Genomic DNA, 20,571 nt, shown 5'->3' with positions numbered 1-20,571 from the left:
ACCTCGAGGAGCTAAAACGCGTAATCGAACTTGATTTTTCTATAAAAAGTTGGAAAGTAAAGTTTGTAAAGTAAATTATCATGATTTGCAAGTAGAACCTGATCGAAAGATTTCATATAATTCGAAGTAATTAATATTTTCTCATGAACCAAAACGATTTATCTACATGCTAAAACCAGTGTATCGAAATTTATCAATAGTTATTATTGCGAGTAATGTTTCAGGTGGCCAGAAAAGATACTGGGAATATTCGTCTTAGAGAATTTCGTAGAATGACCAATAGCAGTTTTATGAAAGTTTATTTTTCCGATATTTCAGGTTGAGAATAAGATAACGAGATTCAGGTTTCACCAACATCTCAATAATACTTTGAATCAAAACTACGGAGCAGACGCTCATCTAAAACGATGCCTAATCGTTTTCAGGTATAATGAAACAATGCACAGCTCACTTATAGAAAATATTCAATTCTACGAGGTGTGGCTGTTAAGTAGCGAGAAAAGCGCTGCTGCAGGAAAAGTACGTAGGAGCCAAAAGTTAAGGACTATCAGCTGTTTAGCTTGAAGTTTACTTTTCCGAATTCGATGTCTTCCGTATTTGCAGACAAACTAATGTAGCAATGACCTTCGTTATATAGGGACTGCTTTTTTTATTTTGTCGTAAAAATTATCGACGTGAAAACTGAACAGCCGATTGTTGTTAAATTTCACATTAAACTTGCGAAAACTGCAACTTAATCTTGAAATTTATTGAACCAAGTGTACAAGAATGAATATTTGTTGCATCCACGTGCTTCTGAGTGGTTTAAGCGTTGATGATGAGGATAAGTGAGATGTTGAAGATGATTCACGTTCAGGTCACCCTTCCAGGTCAAAAACGAATGAAAATATCAATTTGACCCTCGGCTAAGTATTGTGTGCGATTGCTGAATCTATAGGTAAATTTTAACATTTGAACAACAAAAAGTTCGCATAAATATTTGTATTAACAAATTGGATGCATGGAGAAATGAAGAAATAACAGAAAAATACTTCACTGCACTGTTTTGAACAGTGGTACATTTGCAAAGAGCAATATAGAGATATAGGACGGGTATATATTGGAGGTTCAATACCTTTTTTTTAATACAGCTGTAAAATAACTTTTTCATAACACCCCTCTTCTTATTTGAGCCATGAATGATTACATATTTTTAGTCCTCACCCTAACCCAATCTAAATACCAAACCTCATCCACCGGCATGAAATGTAAGTCTTACCATATTTGGCCTTTCATATATAAAATATATAAAAGCTTATGATAAAACTTATACAGGTACAGGTTGAAATTCAAAAATCAAAAATGCACTCAGAAATTAAAGTGAAATACCAACATAAGTGACACATTTACAGAAAATTCATAGACCGAACATAATTTTTCAGTACAAAGTCAACATTTGTCACACTTTATAAGAAGTGATTAAGCAAGGCGATTGCAGCCCTGTTTGTCTTTAGGTTAAGTTGGAATTTTTGGAACCGTTTGTAATACTTGTATTGAACTATAGTGGTAGTAACAATGTGTTCAGTATATCTTTAGGTGAGCTAATTAATAATTGTTCTTCAAAGAAAGTACCAATAAAATTCAGTCCTGTATATTCAAAAGACTGCTTGTTTGAACTTTACATTTAATTTTATTTAAAAACAAATCAACTTTGTTATAGGTAGCTATCCAAATTTATTAATAAAGTTCTTTCACGTACTTTTATCTTGGTATTTACCTATTCTCATAGTAGTAGATAAATTATATTGTCCAGCTTGTGTAATGGTCATAACTCACTCAATTGAATTACACTTAATTGAATAACAGCAGTCTCCTGCTGCATATTTCATCTGCGTGAGTTATGACAGTCATTACTGCTCGTTAATTCATTTCCTATTTTCGTACATTTATTATATTATCACAGATTTTAGAAAGAAACTTATATGGAGTAAGTTTTTTTGTAGTAGCTTTTTTAGGGAATTTTTTACTTCAAAACTGTATTACCAAGTTTCCGATTTACAAAACTTTGTGTGTCAATTTGGCAACCCTTCACAAAATACAAATCAAATGTGAAATTTGAATTATCAACTAATATATTATAAATAACACACCATTATGGTTAGTCAAATATCAAAGTGCATTTATTATTATTATTTACATTTTCATAACACTGAGTGGAATTATATAATGAAAATAGTTATTCAGTTGATGACACTTACAATATTTATATAAAACGTAAATTATCTTATTGCCTAGACATGCTACATTTTGTATTATGAAGTGAGATTTAATCATGACTTGAGCTGTAAATTAAATGAAATTATTAAATCACAGATATATTTTGTAAAATATATTTAATAACTTTGTTGTAAAGTTATCTTATCATAAAGAATCATAATATTGCCATTCTCGTTTCCGAACGAATTTCTATAAAGAAGTTAATGAGTAGTAATTAATATTTGATGTTGAATAATTGACAGAACTTCTTTACATAATAATCTAAAAGTACGAATAACTTCTGTTTCTTTACTGAATTTACTCAAATAATGATTAATGACATTGTTAATGTTTTTTTTATTTTCATCAAATCTACTTGATTAAATGTTTCTTCAAAATATATTCAAAACTTGATTTGAAGCTACAGATCACTGTAAACAACGTAATTCCAAGTCGATGACTTCTCCCTCCCCGCGAACGAAAATTTTGACAGTGCGCATGCGATCGGTCCCTAAACTGATTCGGAATCAGACCCGCGAACAAAGCTTTAGATATTTCTATATTCTGTACAATTTCATCCAATGTTGTATATCGAATTATTGATGACTGATTACGATGTTTGTTCGCTTATTTCCAGAAAGACGTGATAAAATATGGCAGAGATTTAGAGATATGTTTTATGAGAACGGTATTTTGCATATGTTAAGGTGAATACAACATAATTTTATGAAGGCTCACATTACAAGTTTTGTATTACGTACATAAATGATATAAATATTAAAATCTGACAGTAGCTACAGCGATTTTAATTTCGTTAAAGGTTCTTGAAAAGATATATCTATATCATGTACCCACTCCTATATATATACAAGATCTAGAAAATTTTTTAAAAGAGTAAGACATACTTAAAAAATGCTTCGTTAAATATTCAAACTCCATAGTATTACATTTTTTTTTGGTTTCTCGCTATACTAACCTTGTACACCCTTCAATAATGATAAAATTATAGTTAAATTAACTAATTAATTAATCTGTACGATTGCAATTCTTTTGTGCTACGAGGGCTATTCAAAAAGTAATGGATGTTTGTTGCCGTCAGTCGTTCGCTGATTATATATTTTTTTGTAATCATACCCTACAACTGAGTCGGCATATTATAGTTAAATTTTACACGTCACCTATTTCTTTCCATATATATATATATATATATATATATATATATATATATATATATATATATATATATATATATATATATATATATATATATATATATATATATATATATCACCGTTACTAACGAATTGATTGCTTCAGCTTAAGAAAATATTCACAATAAAGGAATTTCCTCTAGCGTTTCATCAGTTTGATGGTTCTTGTTGTTTGAAATTGATATATCTATGATAGGCTACTACCATTTTGTGCAAGATGGTTGAAAGCTTTGCTTACATATTAACATAAAGGTGAGCGCATGGGTGCACTATTGAAAATTCATCACTTGATCGAACTATGACTGGTGACAATTGGCGGCGAAAGTAAAAATAATCGAGGGTAACACACAATATCCAAGGTCTGCTTCTACTTCTTGAACGTAGCTCCTTAATATATTGTGGATGGTATCGAAGAATTTCACACAACCAAAAGTAGTAGTTGAAAACAAACAAGAAATTTTATGTTTAAATGCCAATGCTGGAATTCACACGCAAACCTTCATCAAGAACATCTTTATCCATTCAAATTAGAGGCTTTCTCTCTATAGTCCTGATCTCGCTCCTGGTGATCTCCACTTTTTCTCAAAAATGAAGCTACTAGTGTTTCTCACTAAGAGGTTGATATCGCAAACGTAGTTTTTCAAAACTTGACCACTAATTTAATTTTTTTTTTGGCTATTGTTCAAAAAAATGGAATTTGAAACATGATTTCAGAGAAGAATATAAAATATTTTTCTCGTATTTCCTTACTTTCTGAATAGTTCTCGTTCAAAGCTGATCTGTTTGTTAAATAAAAACGTAATTGAAATTTGACGTAAAAGCTGGAAAGATCGTTCACATTTAGAACTGATCCTTTCAGCTCTCGAAGTTAAACAAAGAGCCCTATTTCTATTGAAAAGAATCGAAAAAAAAAAACAAATCTTGTAAGAGCAACATTCTATGTTGCTAGTGAAGCAATTAGGTAGATGAAAATATGTTTACAGTTCTGTGGATATTTTTTATTATAAGAAAAACCTAGAAATTTTTTGAAAATTATAGTTAGTTTTGCCATCAATAACTCGAAGTGTAATTAATATTAATATAAAATCAATAAATAAGAATCACATGTCACAAAATAGTAAACTGATTTACCCCGTGAAATTGAAATAATATATTCATAAAACAACTGGGAGAAATTACATATATCTCCCAACCACAGAACTTGAGTCTAATTATCGTCATATTTTGTATGTAATGTAAGTCCTCTGAACTCTGGAAACAATTTTTTGAATACATCAATGATTATAAGCTTTTTTAATGCATTTATACAGTTTTTTTTGCAATTAATTCCTGTATAGCTGTAGATTTGCAGGAGAAAATTTGACGTTTCAACCTGTTGTGGTCTTCATCAAAATATTACTTGATATTAAAAAATTTGCAAAATTACATTGATTGATAGATCAACTACAACATGAATATCGAAATAGAAATCTGTTTGAAACACAATATTTTTTTTCTTTCTGGTTTGTTGTTATTTCAAAAATGTGAGTAAATTGAATCTGTTGAATTTTTGTAGATGCATTGATAGTCATGTTAAAATTAAATAATTTACACTTGTCCTCAAAAAAGGGTCAAAAAAATCATAGAAATCTATCCATGCATAAGGTGAGGTAGGTTAGGTTAGATTATGTTTTAGTTCGTTGGGAGCTGATTAAATTGTTCATTGAAAAACTGAGCAATAGTCTCTCGCGCTGAGAGTGCGACAACTTTTTTCACTTGTTATTGGGTAGAGCGTAATTCCAATTATAAGTAACTTCTTCTTCTTTTAATGCTTATCCATTAATGGATGTTCGCGACCACATTTTTCATGGCTTCTCTATCTCTAGCGGTATGGATCAATGTCTGAATATCTTGTATACCCGTCCATTGCCTCACGTTCCGTAACCATGACATCCTCTTCCGTCCCAATCCTCTCTTACCTTCAATCTTGCCCTCGACTATCAGCTGAAGGAATTGATATTTATGGCCTCGCATTATATGGCCAAGATATGCAATCTTTCGTTTCTTCACGATGTTAAAGAGTTCACGGTCTTTATTGATACGCCTGAGAATATCCTCATTCCTCACTTTGGCAGTCCATGGTATCTTCAGGATTTTACGATATACCCACATTTCGAATGCCTCTAATTTGTTGATGTTTTTTACTTTAAGGGTCCAACCCTCCATCCCGTAAAGAAGCACTGACTAAACGTAGCACCGCACAAGTCTCAGTCTAAGATCAAGATCAAAGTCGGTACATTTAAATTTTATGAATGTACTTCGAGCTTGTTCAATTCGGCATTTTATTTCACCGTCCGACGACCATTCTTCATAGAGCCATGTTCCTAGATATTTAAATTTTTCTACCCGTTCTATAGGTTTTCCATTATATGTTACTCCAGATTTTCTAAACGTATTCGCTTCCCTAGTGATAAACATGAATTTAGTTTTTTTGATGTTGATGTTTAATCCCATGTTTTGGCTATGTCCGCCTACTATATTAATTAGTTGTTGTAGGTCATCTATATTATCTGTAATCAGTACTGTGTCATCGGCGTAACGTATGTTGTTGACCCAGACTCCATTGACTTTGATCCCAATGTCTCTATCTTCAAGTGACTCTCGAAAGATGGCTTCAGAGTATATATTAAACAGGAGCGGCGACAATATACAACCTTGACGTACTCCTCTGCGAATCCGAACTTGCTCAGTTAGACCATGATTTACTTTGACTTGCGCTTTTTGGTGCCAGTACAGATTTTCGATACAACGAATGTCTTTTTCGTCCAAATCCAATTTTTTAAGGAGCTTTAAGTAACGCCTCCTGAAATTCACACAGAGTTCATATCTTCGGTAGCTATAGACTTGAAACTACATCTAATGCTAATCATAAAACATGGTGCATGCCATAAACGATGTGACAGCATAGAGAAGAGAGAATGGAATGCCTTCATTCAAGGGCAATTCAGGACTTAATGGAAAGTGCAAGCATAAGCCAACTTTATAGTCCAATAACCGCAATGGCCAAGAGCGAAACATGAATACGTTGTTAATGTACATTTGGTGTCTAAAAATAATTCCCATCTCCACATAGTATCATAAAAAGGGCAAAAAAGAACAATAAGTCCCACTCATTTCCATAAATTATCAATAAGTGTAAGAAAACGAACCCATTTTTGCCGCAACCTAACCTAGAGAATCTCCTTACATTTCAATACTGATGGAGACATGGAAAACGTGCCATATCAATTCGACATGTCACAATTTGTGGTTGATTTGAGTCATCTTAATAACTGTGAGAAATCATTTTCACTCAAATATCGCATTCAATTCACTGCATTTCAAGGTATGGAAGCGATGAGACGAGTGGAACATTCTAGTGTATCCGTAGAAAAAAAATTGTATATTACATGTTTAGGAAAAACTTGTAACGAACTTTTTCGCGATATAAAGTCTTTCAATTTTCCACATTAGATGATATTAGAGAAAGTTCACATGTCTTCCATTTCGTTTCGAATCCTTTTTGTTTCTGAAAAAGGTGGATAAACGAGAAGCCGAACATTTCGCATTTCTTTGACGGACAGCTTTCTGTAAGTTAGGTGGAAATATCCGATTACATTATTTGGAGTAGTAAGGATTTACGACAGGAGACAACTTTAATCTGCCTTTTTGGGAAAAGCAAACTTCATATTGTGAGTTCGTAAACGTAATACCATTTTTAGAAGAAAACAAGTCGATTATTTACCATAATATCATGGTGTTCAACGTCACTGCAGTACGTAGAAAATAGATAATTACACTTTATTGAATGATTTTTGTATGATATTTATAATTTACATTATTATTGAACACATAATTAAACTGTGAAAATTATTGATAAATACAATAAATGGTTTGAAAACTGATATCAAAATGCAAATTATTGTTAAGTTCGAGTTTCATTGCTAAGGGACCAGTGAAAACATCAGAATGGTGAATTTTGTAACAAATTTGAAATGTAACTGATTAATTCAAAACGTGAATATTTTGAAGATGCTCAAATATCGAATTTCTATTTTGAGTAAAATATAATTTCTTGATGACAAGAACGTATGAAAAATTTTAATTAAAAAGTTATTTGATTGAACAAGAAAAGTTATTCAAAACAATTCCCGTAAAATTTTAAGATTCATAATATTAACGAAGAAAAGTTTTAGAAACTATACAACTATTGAACAATAAGTGGAGCCTGATTTTGTATCATAACATTTTATATGATCCTCACAAGAGTAACAGAAAAAAAAGTTTGTTACTAATAGAAAATCCATACTAATTAAAAATAACGACTATCACAAACTTGTCCTTAGTTTTGCAATGTTAGATAAAATCATCAAATCCTATCAACATTCTTTGTTTGTACGTACGTATACATATAGTTTTTGTCAAGTATGTCACACGAATTTTAGTTCTAAATTTTAATAAAATGTTCACTATAAAAATTCTATTGAAACATTTAAACATCCTTGGTTTTTGATACTGCGGCTCTGTCTTTGGTCCTGTATAGACATTAAATATCACCATCATGGCAAATTCGCTTATTAGGTGTTGAGATTGAGAGCAATATATCCTTACATAGTCACGTGGCCGAATTAACTAAGGCAGTTCAATAAAATCTTGGAGCCCTTTTCAAGACTAAAGAGCTATATACTCCGCAAAGCATCATCATCTACAACGACCAGATTCGTTTATCTTTGGAGTATGGCTTACAAATTTGGAGCATACTCTGAGGATGTTTGATGCTTAGAGTTGACCAGAAACTTGGATTGCCTGGAACATAGAAGACAGGTCGCTGATCTGACTATATCACAACCACAGCAGGTACTCTTCCAAGCTGCCCAACATAATTCCACCTAGAGCAGTATTTGCAAGATCTACTCGACAGTCAGACGTAGCTCATGAACACTGAGTTCGCCTGAAGGCGCCTGGAACATCAGTAAGTTCGGACTTCTTTCTTTTCAGAAGTGCAGGCCTGTGGAATCAGCTACCAAAGCACGTCTTTCCGGACCACGGCATCTCCACGCTTATTATACAAAAAAATAAATATATCGTTACGTTACAATTGATACTTAAATAGTTTACGCTAGCAGCCTCTGATACCATGACTAAAACCTGTTTGTGCAGTTCAGAAAAATGGTTGAACATATCTATTCTGAGAAGTGTATTTCGTCCTATGATTAATACTTGACGTTGGAATTTTCATGACGCAAAATACTCTTTTCATTCTTTTTTAAGATTATGTAAAATAATAGTGCCGTAGAATTAAAATACGTGTTGAGTAATCACTCCAAAAAAATTTAACTGAACTTGAAAGTCATAATCTATTGATTTGGTACCAAAATTGCATTCAATCCCTGTATCTAACTCAAGTGAATTCTAAAAGCTGTACACAGAATCAGGTGACTGTTATTATCATAATTTTGGAGTATTCAATCTCTTTCATTACATCTAGTTATATATTTTCTGGATCAATTGACTGTCCATGATGATATTGTTAGATCTATTTCATCACGTTCAAACTTAACGTCTCTTAATTGCTTAATTTCGACAAAAAAGCAATAATGAAGCGCTCATAAATTTTCCTTTTAAAATTACTTTCTGGAAGCATCGAGGCTGCCGTTTAATTTATATTAATGAATTTAATTTATATCATCGTTACGTCGGGTATCAAAAATTTAATGGACAAGATAGTAAGAAGACAAGATGACAGTATTAGGATTTTTTGAATGAAAAAAATTCTTTGAATAACGTTTTCGCAAACATTTTATTAGGTGTATAGCGGAGCACACACAGCACTATAAAAATTCTTATATTGGTATAGTTATGAAGATATATTAGGAAGCAGGATATACATTTATGAAATTTCGACTAGAAATTGATGGAAGCGTAAAAAAATCTCCTAATAACTGGAAATATATTGTACATACACCAAAAGAGGAATTTCGAAATACATATATACAAAAATTCTAAATTATGATATCATCAGTTCCTTTGTTGTGCAATGTAAACTGAGATGGACTAATTCCATACTTTTAATACTTTCTATTATAACTATGTTAAAGTGGATTGAAACGAATTTGAATGTGGATGCACAAATCTTTGTTCAGTCCAAAATAATGGTTATTCCAGATACCGAACAATTCAATGTAAGGGATTGAATCTACGATTATTTCGCTAATAGATGTACCAGTAGAATACTAAATATTGTAGAAGCATATTTTGATATTCGAATAGACTTTATTGAAAATATGAAATTCTCTGCTGTATTGGATTGATCTATCAATTTTCCGATCCTATCAAAAACTTGGGAAAAATGTATTTGTATTTATATACAAGGAATTGAAGTGACCGATTGCTAAAACTTCACAGGTCCCTAATCACAATGGAGTGCTTGCGACACCATAGCTCCTACACTCCCACAGCTCCTTTCAAGTGGAGAAAATTGGTTACTAGATCCGATTAGTGACCCAAATGAATCAACCATCCTGGAAGCTATCAAAAAAATTCTGCAGTTTGTGTGAAAAATCAACGTTTTATTGAACAAATCAAGTTTTAGTCAATATTCATAATTCAACTCTGACTGGATGACTTAAGGTCAAATTGAACACCGGCACCTTCGGAAAATTAATATCTGGGAATAAATAATAAATACTGATGTTTAGAATCGATGGTAAAGAATATCTAAAGGTATGTTTTAATGAAATGCTACATCGAGACTGTGTTGACTGTTGTCCAATTATGATAGCCTTGAAATTGATTTGAACCAATGGGTTTCGTGTGGTTAGATCAGAATACATCATCTCTGATATGTGATACTCAAGAAACATTTTTGGTTTTTCATTGTTCTACCTTCACAATTATTCTACTATAATTCAGAATAAAATGAAGATGAAGTTTTTAAAAATGAATATCAAGTAAATTGTATGCAGGAAAAGTTGAAAGAATTGAATTCTTATGGCATGTACATTAGATTAGTTGAACTAGCGCATACAGGACTAACTTACAAAATGACTATTTAATTTAGTGCCTTGAAGAAACAACAACAGCTATCGGGGAGCTTCTCCGTTGTTCTCTAAACGGTAATTTACCGAACAGTATCCAGTGAGCATACCAGGGATCTTACTCCTTGTTCCTGATTCCTTCTTGTTTCTCAATTTTTTATGATCATGATTTTATGACTTTTTTAGAAACCTATGAAATTTTGTAGTTGTATATAAGTGATACCGCCAGTATGTAAAACTTACTAATTAAGGAAATTTTTTGCAGCATTGCCGTTTGGCATGCCAGAGAAGAAAATAACGAGAGATTTAAGATTCCTAATCCTAATCCTAACCAGATTATAATATTTGGTTAAAACGAGATGGGGCACCTCCACAATATGCACACTATTTTCCAAAGTAGTGTTTGTTTGGAAGGTCGATTGCAAGACGAGAATAAGTAAAGTTGCCCCAAAAGTCTCAAGATCTTACACAGATTTTTCTCATTGGATTATTCAAAATCAAAAGTTTGTATTGATAAATCGGAAAATCTACTAGAGCTATAAGATAGAATTGGAGACAAAGTTAATAGTTAAAAGTTAATTCAGCTTCCGATTTCAGTAATTTTGATTTATCCGCGCTTTGAACAATCAATTGTACCAAGAATATATCTTCAGCGAGAGGAAATGTCCGGATATTTTATTTACATACTTTAGTTTGCTAATTTCTAATTGACCGGTACATATCTTTCTTTGCGTTTCATATCAGATGATGTCCTTAATTTCTTTATATTTTAAAATAAAATTCAATCAATCAATGACTGGATCACTTTTGCGTCGTACAGTCCTGATTTCCTGCCGCATTCGTTACAAATGACTTGTACATCTCTCATAAATCTTCCTCAAATTTTCTGATGGAGGACTAAACATTTTAAAAGAAATGTTAGTCAGCATAATTTTTAGAATCTATATACGAGTATTATAATCATTTTTTCTTGTATTGAAATTGAATTCCTGTATGCCTTATACATAAACTTGAAAGATATTCAATTTTTTGTTTACCCATGAACGAATAAAATCCGTATTTATTCAAATATTCCCCAGGAAAAGTAACCCTCCGGATGAGTGACTGCTTATACTCCAACCAGCGTTTTTTAAGTGTCGTAAATATAAATATAGCCTCATCTTTATTTACTGACGTCACGTATATACTCCGAAACGTCAAGTTGGGTCTTAGAACCCCCAGAGACGCAGAAAATGCCGGACTAATAATATCTCTCGGGTATCCACGCGAGCTATATTATATCAAAATATATGACAAAAACCTTTACGGAGTACATGGAACGACTCTTCCCAGAATACAGCGGATATATGTATGGGTCCCGTGAGTTGTGACGGTGCTCTCTCCTCTGGTAGCGTGGCAAAAAGTTTTTTGTGCCTTTCGCGGTGGATGTGTATGTGCGAATTGCAGGCATATGTAATTAGAGACAATGGGGTTGGTTAACCGTTTCGTCGGTGTCGCAGTAAGGGTAATTTTAAAAGGGATAAAGGATGTTTCTGCCTCTAGGGCAGATTTTATCTTTATTCAAATAAAGTATCGGGCTATTAAGTTTTACATGATATTGTTTCTCTTTATTTTACACTTGAAATATCCAATGATATAATAGCGAATACCCAAGACGAGAAACGGAGAAGGGTATTTTTTCGACCTATTGAATATTGTATTTAATGGAATGGAATTGAAATTATAGCTGACTACTATCACCTCCTTATAAAAGACAAAAATCATTTATGAAAATATAGGATACAATAACCCAATTCTTCTATGGAATTTAACAACTAATTTAGAAATAACATTGAATAATTTTTATCTCAAAATATTTAACTCAATAGTGTTTTTTTGGTTTTGTTGTTTCTTATCTGTATTCAACTACTTAATTAGCTTACCAAGATTAATCATTTTTGCTTTAATCTCTCTTATTTTACGTTTTACATTATCCACTCTATAGTCTCTGAGGAGGTTGCGGTGGAGTTTCTTTACATACCAAGGATCTATCATAATACCCATCACTATCTTGTTCTAGAATCTTTGTTTGATTCCTGGAGGAGTTTTTCCAACTTGCCTTGTTTATCTGCTCTTTACATCTAAAAATACTCAGGTGTGGTTGTATTGCGTCTATTGTGCAATCTTCTCGTGCTTGTTCTTACACTAATCTTAGCAGTGAAATGTGGTGAAACTTCATCGAAAGCTGGAGCCAATTTCAGAAATATCGTTGCCCTTTTCTTCCATAGTTTTTCTATTAATCGTTGCACTTGATTTATTACTTCGTGCTTTTTTCTGAAGTCATAAAAGGAACAGATACATTTTTTTTTCGATAATATGTCATTATTTTTCCCGATTATAATTTGCACTCTGAAAATTGGACTGAATATACAAGTCAAACTAATACTTTTCTTCGCAGAAGCTTAAGAATTTAATGTTTCATTTAATCATGAAATTATTATTTTTTCTGTCTCTTTTCTAAATAAGACATCTGGAGCCTACGGATTTATAAAGTTCTAAGAAAAAAGTTGCAGAGACATTGCAGAGAAAGAAAGAGCATGGGCAAAATTTAGCTAAAAGATATAAATAAGCACGAAAAGAGAATCGAAGTTAAGAAAGGTGAATTCGAACAATATTAAACGCACAAAAAATAAAAATGGTGTTGTATTGAGATAATGGAGGCATTATGTAGCAGTGTAGGTAATACTTTGGTAACTATGTAATGAAGAAGAGAAGCAGCTGTAAATACAAGATAAAAGGCATTTAGAACTTAAAACCGATGAGAAAAACCAACTGAATCAAAGATGAGAAGTAAAACAAGCAATAAAGGAGCTTGTAAGAGCTGAAGCAAGACAAAATAACATGAAAAATCAAATTTGGAAGTAGGATGATAACAAAGTTGTTACAGCGAATATGGATGTAAGAAAAAAATTCGACAGATTGGAAAATAGGTATGATTTCCACAGTTTTTGCAAAGAGATGACAAAGCAATCTACAATCCTCATGAAGACATAACATGGCTAAACGTGGTTCTGATGGTTCACGACAGTATCTCAGAGAACAGGAGACAGACAATAATATAAAACAAATTAGAGGGGTAATAGAAAAAGAACTGGAAACAAATAAAAAAGTATACCTCGGATTTGTTCAAAAAGTATATTAGGTAGCGTCTAAAGAAATGAAATATGAGAGAATTCACAACAAAGGGGTGTTGGAATTGAAACAACGAGGAACCAGGTGAGGACTAATAGTAACGAACCAATAATTTCACAACATAATAAGCAGTGAACCGGGGGGTATTGTATCCGGTACTATTTATAATAATTATAGATGATGTATGGAAGAAGTAAAAATAAAAGTCTAATAGATACAAGGATAGAATTTCTAAATGTGTTTTTGCTGACCAAATAGTATTGTTCGCTAAGCATGAGGCAATTTCAAGGAATACGAATATCAATATGAAGAAGACAAAAATGATGGTACTAGAAAAAGTAGAATAATTCAAAATAGAAATAGATAAAAAATAAAAAAGTAAGCGTTTTTCAAACAAGAAACCACAAGGCAATCGAACTTTATTATGCGTTAAAAAGACATTTTACGGGAAGAAAAGAAATAACAAAAAATACCGAAAGGAACGTGTGTAATACTTCAACTAGTCATTATACATTATAGTGAGAGCAGAAACTCTCACAAAAGCGAAATCCAAGCAACAGAAAAGATGCAGAGTAAGAGGTGTTAACAGAAAAGATCAAATAAGAAACGAAGCAATAAAAGAAGACTTAAATTTGGAAACTGTAATTAGAACAATTGAAAAACAACAACATAGATAGTTTGGAGAATGGAGAGCGAAAGACCGGCAAAAAGGATTTTGCAAGCTTAAGAAATGGAAACAAAAAATAGAGACTATTAAGATTGTGTTTTGATTATTATTATTGGTCCTTCACTTTTTAAACTGATGTGATTTTTTTATATTTCATTTTACTGATGGAACCTACAATATATTTTAAATATCAAATATAATTGTAGGGTATATCAATCACCATTTAGTATACATGAGAAAGAAATAACGGTCAACTAAACCTTCTTGACTAATATAGAATTCCAATATTCACCGCTAATTCTGTTATCTCTTATCCCATATCAGTGAAACAAGCGTTTGTGGAAGTGATTAGTACTACTACATACTGCTTTAGTATTTACAGCATTTAGAAGTATTTTGGGTTTGTAGGTGATAAGTTGATTTATCTTCGAACTAAATGTACAAGAAAATCAAGATTAAATACTCAAATTTTCCTTTGTCAAACTTTAGCAACGAATAACTCAAATTCCATTTCGGAAATTGATATACTTCACGTTCAAATTTAGTGTTCCAACCTTCAATATGTGGTATATGTTTCTTGATACTCCTTACTCGTATTATTTGTTTCTAGACAACATCACTTGATTGAGACGAAATTGTAAGAAATAGAGTAGTTTGATTCACGACAATATACGTTTTCCAAATCGATTGGAATTCGTATCTTGAGATACGTTTTATTCAAGAAAAATAAATAAAAGCTAATATAGTAGATTTGTGAAAAAGTGGATACAGAAACCTTACTCGAATATTTTTTTTTCATCTTTGAATTATACTAAAAATTCAGGTTAAATGAGTATTTACAAAATGTCACTAAACAGAAATATGAATATTTGGTAGAGGTGTAAAGACTCCGAAACATATTTCAATAGTCAACTGTTTCGGTATCCAGGTAGATTACAATAATTTAATTAGTCGAAATGTAATAAATTCCTGACAACTCAAATTAAAGTCGTAAAGGTTTGCATATATTCGCTATTTCAATTAACAGCCAGACATCGTCAAGTGAACTTATTTCATTTAGGTCTCTTCTATCCTATTCAAATTTACCGAAATTCATCTCTGCTGTATTATGCTTCAAGCACGTTCGTTTATTTCGATACGTATATATAATGACCATATTAAATTTTAATGGATGAAGGAGATGACTGCCGTGATAAGCAGAAATGCACTACCTACAAAAAAGTAATAATGGAGAAAACCAAATTTATCATTTTTTATAGCAGTAGAAACATGAAAAGGTTAAATGAAATGTGAGTACCTCGAAAAATCACGACAACTCAAAATTTTTCATTGCTATATAAGATAATACACTTTTCCTAAGCATTAAATTCAAAATCTAGTACGTTGGTTAAGAGCAATGCTGTATATCATCATTATAAACAAATGAATGATAATATTATAGGTAACAATCTCCTTTTCTGTTGCATGACATAACGTCTCCCAGATTCTTTTAAGTATTTTCCTTTTTCCTAAAAGAAATACTAAATGGTACCGGTCATTTCATACCATTCGGTTCGGTTCAATATTTAAGAAAAAAGTATAAGCAATTGATTGGTTCCTATTTGCAACGGGATACTTCAAAAATGTGTTTTTAGTCTCTTCGTTGGAAAATGTCTCTTAGAAAAGCTCGATTGATCTGTTCTTTAATTTATGCTGAGGTACATGTAATTTCTGACTAAAATAATAATGCTTGTGCTACCGCTTCTTTATAGTATGGAAAGTCATAAGTTTTTCCTTGCACTTGCAACAATTTGTTTATACTTTATTATAAAGTAGATCAGATTATTATTGCATTCAAGTTTCTTTGTTTTCAAAGCATAGAAAGTACTAGTGATATCTTCCTGATCTCTTCGTCCAGTGATACTTTAATTCCAAAAAACAGCAATTAATCTTACGTGACATTCTCTCCCTGCAGGCTCAAAACTTTCAAAGTAAACTGAGATTCTTTCTTAAGAGAATCTTTTTAATTATGTTTGAGAAACGCTTTTTCCATATTTGCGGAAAAATACGAACTATTTTTGTGTCAGTGTGTTAAAGAATATCATCTTTACGATTACGAAGGTTCATACTCCAACATGTTTTGCATTCTTCCTCTTCAAGCATGAGAAAAGATATAATTTCTTTTTTGACAACCATACGTTAATGTTAAGAATCTTAATATCGCAGAGTAGGTGTCAAATATACTGTGCAAATTAACGACTCAATATTTTCATATATTTCAGATTTCTAGATATACTAAGCTAAACGATTTCGTCCATTTTTTTCAACTAAATATGTATACTACTCATTGCGAATTTGAAAGTACTTCATATAGAAATCGGTCGTTGGTGGGTTTATATCTCAGAGTAGTTAATTGGAGATGTTTTAATATATTTAGGGTTTCGCCAATAATATTCTTCAGGTGAAAGCTCGTCTTTGATCATAAGGAAGTTTCCAGAAACGGTTGAAAATCTCACGTCTTCGAATTTGCAAATTAGAAGATGTACACTTTCTGTATGTTTATTATCACAACACAATGTTTTTAATAATTCAGCTATTTCCTCGTATTGCCAATATCAGTAGTAGTAGTGGTAGTTTTGATAAGTTCGATATAGAGATCACTGCCTTGTAGACGCTGCATTTCTGGTGATCACGGAAAGTGATATCTCTGAAAATCAGCGTTTGGAAAAATCCACGTGCTCTGCTCTCACATCTACAAGTACTTAAATAAGCACGTGAAGATTTGTGGATACAAATATCGATCTAATCATATCCTCAATATTGGAAATCATGTTATAGATACTTATTCAATTTCTATATGACACGACTTAACTAAACATTTTAAAATTTTAGCCTAACTTCAATTTTAAACAAACATCTTGTCGTGCAAATTTCCGAAGCATCCACAAAAATATAGAATAACATGGTATGTAATACATAGTATGATACCAATTATTAAACTCGAATTATGTATTCATAGCAATTGTCAATTATCCTGATAGCACAGATTGAACTTATACAAAAAATTATTTCTGCCTAGTCAATAATATTCGTACAAAGTTCATTTTCGGTATTGATGAGAATAGACATAAATATTTTCCTCAGTTTTTTGTAAATATAATTGAGCAAAGGTCCAATTTCATCTTGTATTCACTATAAAATGGAAGCATATTCATAAATAAATATAGTGCCCCCTATAAACGTGGAAAAACCAGTCGAGTATGCATCTTCCATTAATCTTATAAGTTTGGTTACCAAACCTCGATGTGGATACCCTTCAACTCTCCGAATCGACTATCAAATGTAATATATTTTATTGGGACTTTGTTTAGAGAATGAAAAGGTTAGCTGCGAAGTTTGTTCTTCCAGCTCTGACTAACCATTGAAAAGAAGATCGAATTAGCACATATCATGCTATGGAAGAACAGCTTGAAACTGATCCAAATTACTGCTGCTATTATTAGGACTCAGAAACTGAACCACAGTCGAGACATTGGAAGACTTCATCCTCACCCCATCGATAAAAATGACAAGTCAAATATCAGAACACGGCTTTTCAGCTTACATGATGCTAATAGCGTGGTTTATGTAGAATTAGTTCCCCTACATCAAATCTTTTATTTAGAAGTGTTAAGAGGAGGACACGATTTGAAACAAAAAAAAAATAACTCTCGTATCATGACCATGCCGCCGAATTACATCTATCTTCGTAGAAGAAGTTTTTGCTGAAAGTAGCATGGATATACAGCCTAATATACCTTACATAACTTGACTAAGTGTTACGTTTTCTCATGTCCACGTATGAAAAACGATTTCTGTCATGTCTACAGATGATTGAAGAAATATTGGTTGGAAACAGAGGTGGAACAAATGTATAAATTTTTGAAATCAAATATTTTTTTAAAAACAATTCCGATTATTTTTGGGTAACCTCGTAAAATGGTATTATTCAACTTTTTGAGAGGTGTAGATCCTTTGAAATCAACCATTTAACACAAATAATTCATAAGGTTACATCTTTGCAAACTGTGTGAATTACTGCCATATAATCCCATCTATGAACAATATTTAACTTTAATTATCATATCGTCCTTAAAACTGAGGGAATAGCTACTTAACCGATATATCAAATTATACTGCGACTCTTAAGAGCTCAAAACTAAGTAGAAAAAGGATGTACAGGTGTGCTCCATGGATTAATTACAGTAAAGTGGTAAATCCAATAGACGGTTAGTGAGTTCAGACGAAAATTATATTTCACGATTATTATTTGCGGAAAAATCATAGTTGTTACTATAAAACTCAATGAAAATATCAATAATTTGGGTTGAATAAGCTACATTTTCAACGCACGTCTTTGGGAAATTATATCATGTTGAAACTTTTTCTTATTTCTTGAGTACTATAGCAACTTCGTTGCAAACTATCTAAATTAATAAACTTTCTCGTTACTTGAGAGAGTAATTGAGTTGTAGTTTCAATAATGTGTCCATAATAAACCACAGAAAGTATGCGAAATTTGCCAATTATAGGATAAGTTCCTAGATACAAGTTAATCTGTGTAGAGTAACGTTGAGCAAAACATATTTTCGCTTTCTAATCGGACTTGTTGTCCCTAAGCTCGGCTACGAGCAATTAGGAAATAACTTACAGAATACCTCAATCAGTTTAATAACGCTTCGACCAAGATATTATACAGGATTAATGACGATATCGAGTTATTGAATGTAATAGCTTAATGACAAAGTAGAAACTGAATCGTATTATGCGCAATCATCAAATCCGCACTTTTTATACTTTCGTGATTAAGTAAAAGAATACAAAAGAGTAGTGGTAAACAAAAAAGGGAAACGTGAAAATCTAATAATGAATGGCTAAAGCACGAAACATAGGAAGAGGGAATAGAGGAGAACACAAGATAAATGAATTAAGGGCTGGAAACATTGGGAAGAGTTGACGACAGTTCAGTGGAAACTGGAGTTCTAATAACCTGGCTCTCAAAAGGGTATAAATATCAGACGAACAACTATTTTGTGTATATTAACGTGAGCATCTCATTTAACAGAGAAATTTTTCCAAAATATTTTAAATATAGAAAGAATTTCATGCAAACATTTACGTCCTCTTTTATTCGTGTAACTTATTCTATACAACAAAAATTCTGTATTTTTAGAGTGAAACATTGTCATGTATTTTTTTATTTTATCAAAATGAGCAAGACTTTTCCTATTCTACGCTCTTAACAGTTAACATTCATTAACGAAAATTATGTATTTAGTACCTTTCTCTTAGCGTTGTTAAGATTAGACAGATGAACAGATGTTGCATTTACATAAAATATAGTCTCGCAACCCCCTTAGCGAATAAGAACAGGAATAAAGGATATTATCCGAGAATTCAATGTCTCCTGTTGTTGCTTCTTAACTAATGGCAGGCTATTTAACATTTCAGTTCCATTCATAATTCTATTTCATTATTAGTAGACATTTTTCAGAAGATATAACTCATAGAAAGGTTTTCAGCATCATAATTTCAACGAAATATATCCATTTTTCGAAATCAATATACCAATTTACAAACATCCATGAATTCAATCAAGGTATTTGATGAGCAATAATTTTGAAATGCATTACAATATAATTTATTCGTTCTACACTGTGAATTCTTTATATGTATAGAATAGTTTTTAGGAGAAAATATAAAATATCTGGTCAATAATAATTTTCAAATCAATTAAAAGGTTGTTATAATATTGAACTGGTCAGCTTCTTCAGGATCGGATCCATTTTATGATTTCCTAGCTAACAGTTGGCTGACATTTTACCATTCCACTTACCGAAGCACTCAGCTTTCCGTTGTATTGCTCTTAAATAACAAGAAAATGGTACAGAAGGACTGACCATGACCCAAAACTTGCAACCGACGTATATTGAAATTCAGTCTCACTACTGTAAACAAATCAGAGAAACTGAGGTAGTCAAATTTGGACATTATTAACATCAGAGTTATTCTTTTGTTCATTTCGAAGAATGTTAATTGTATAATTAGAAGATATTTCAATTTGGTGAAACTGTGGGAATGCCGAAATCATCCGTACGGCGAATTTTACATAACAACTTTGGAATTCTGAAAATATATGCGAAACTCCGCATTGTTTCTAGTCAAATTCTAAATCTAAGTCCAAAACAACTTAAAAACATCTACGAGAGTTCGA

Source organism: Diorhabda carinulata, chromosome 4 (genome assembly GCF_026250575.1).
Source record: "Diorhabda carinulata isolate Delta chromosome 4, icDioCari1.1, whole genome shotgun sequence".
NCBI lineage: Eukaryota > Metazoa > Arthropoda > Insecta > Coleoptera > Chrysomelidae > Diorhabda > Diorhabda carinulata.
This window is presented reverse-complemented; position numbering follows the sequence as displayed.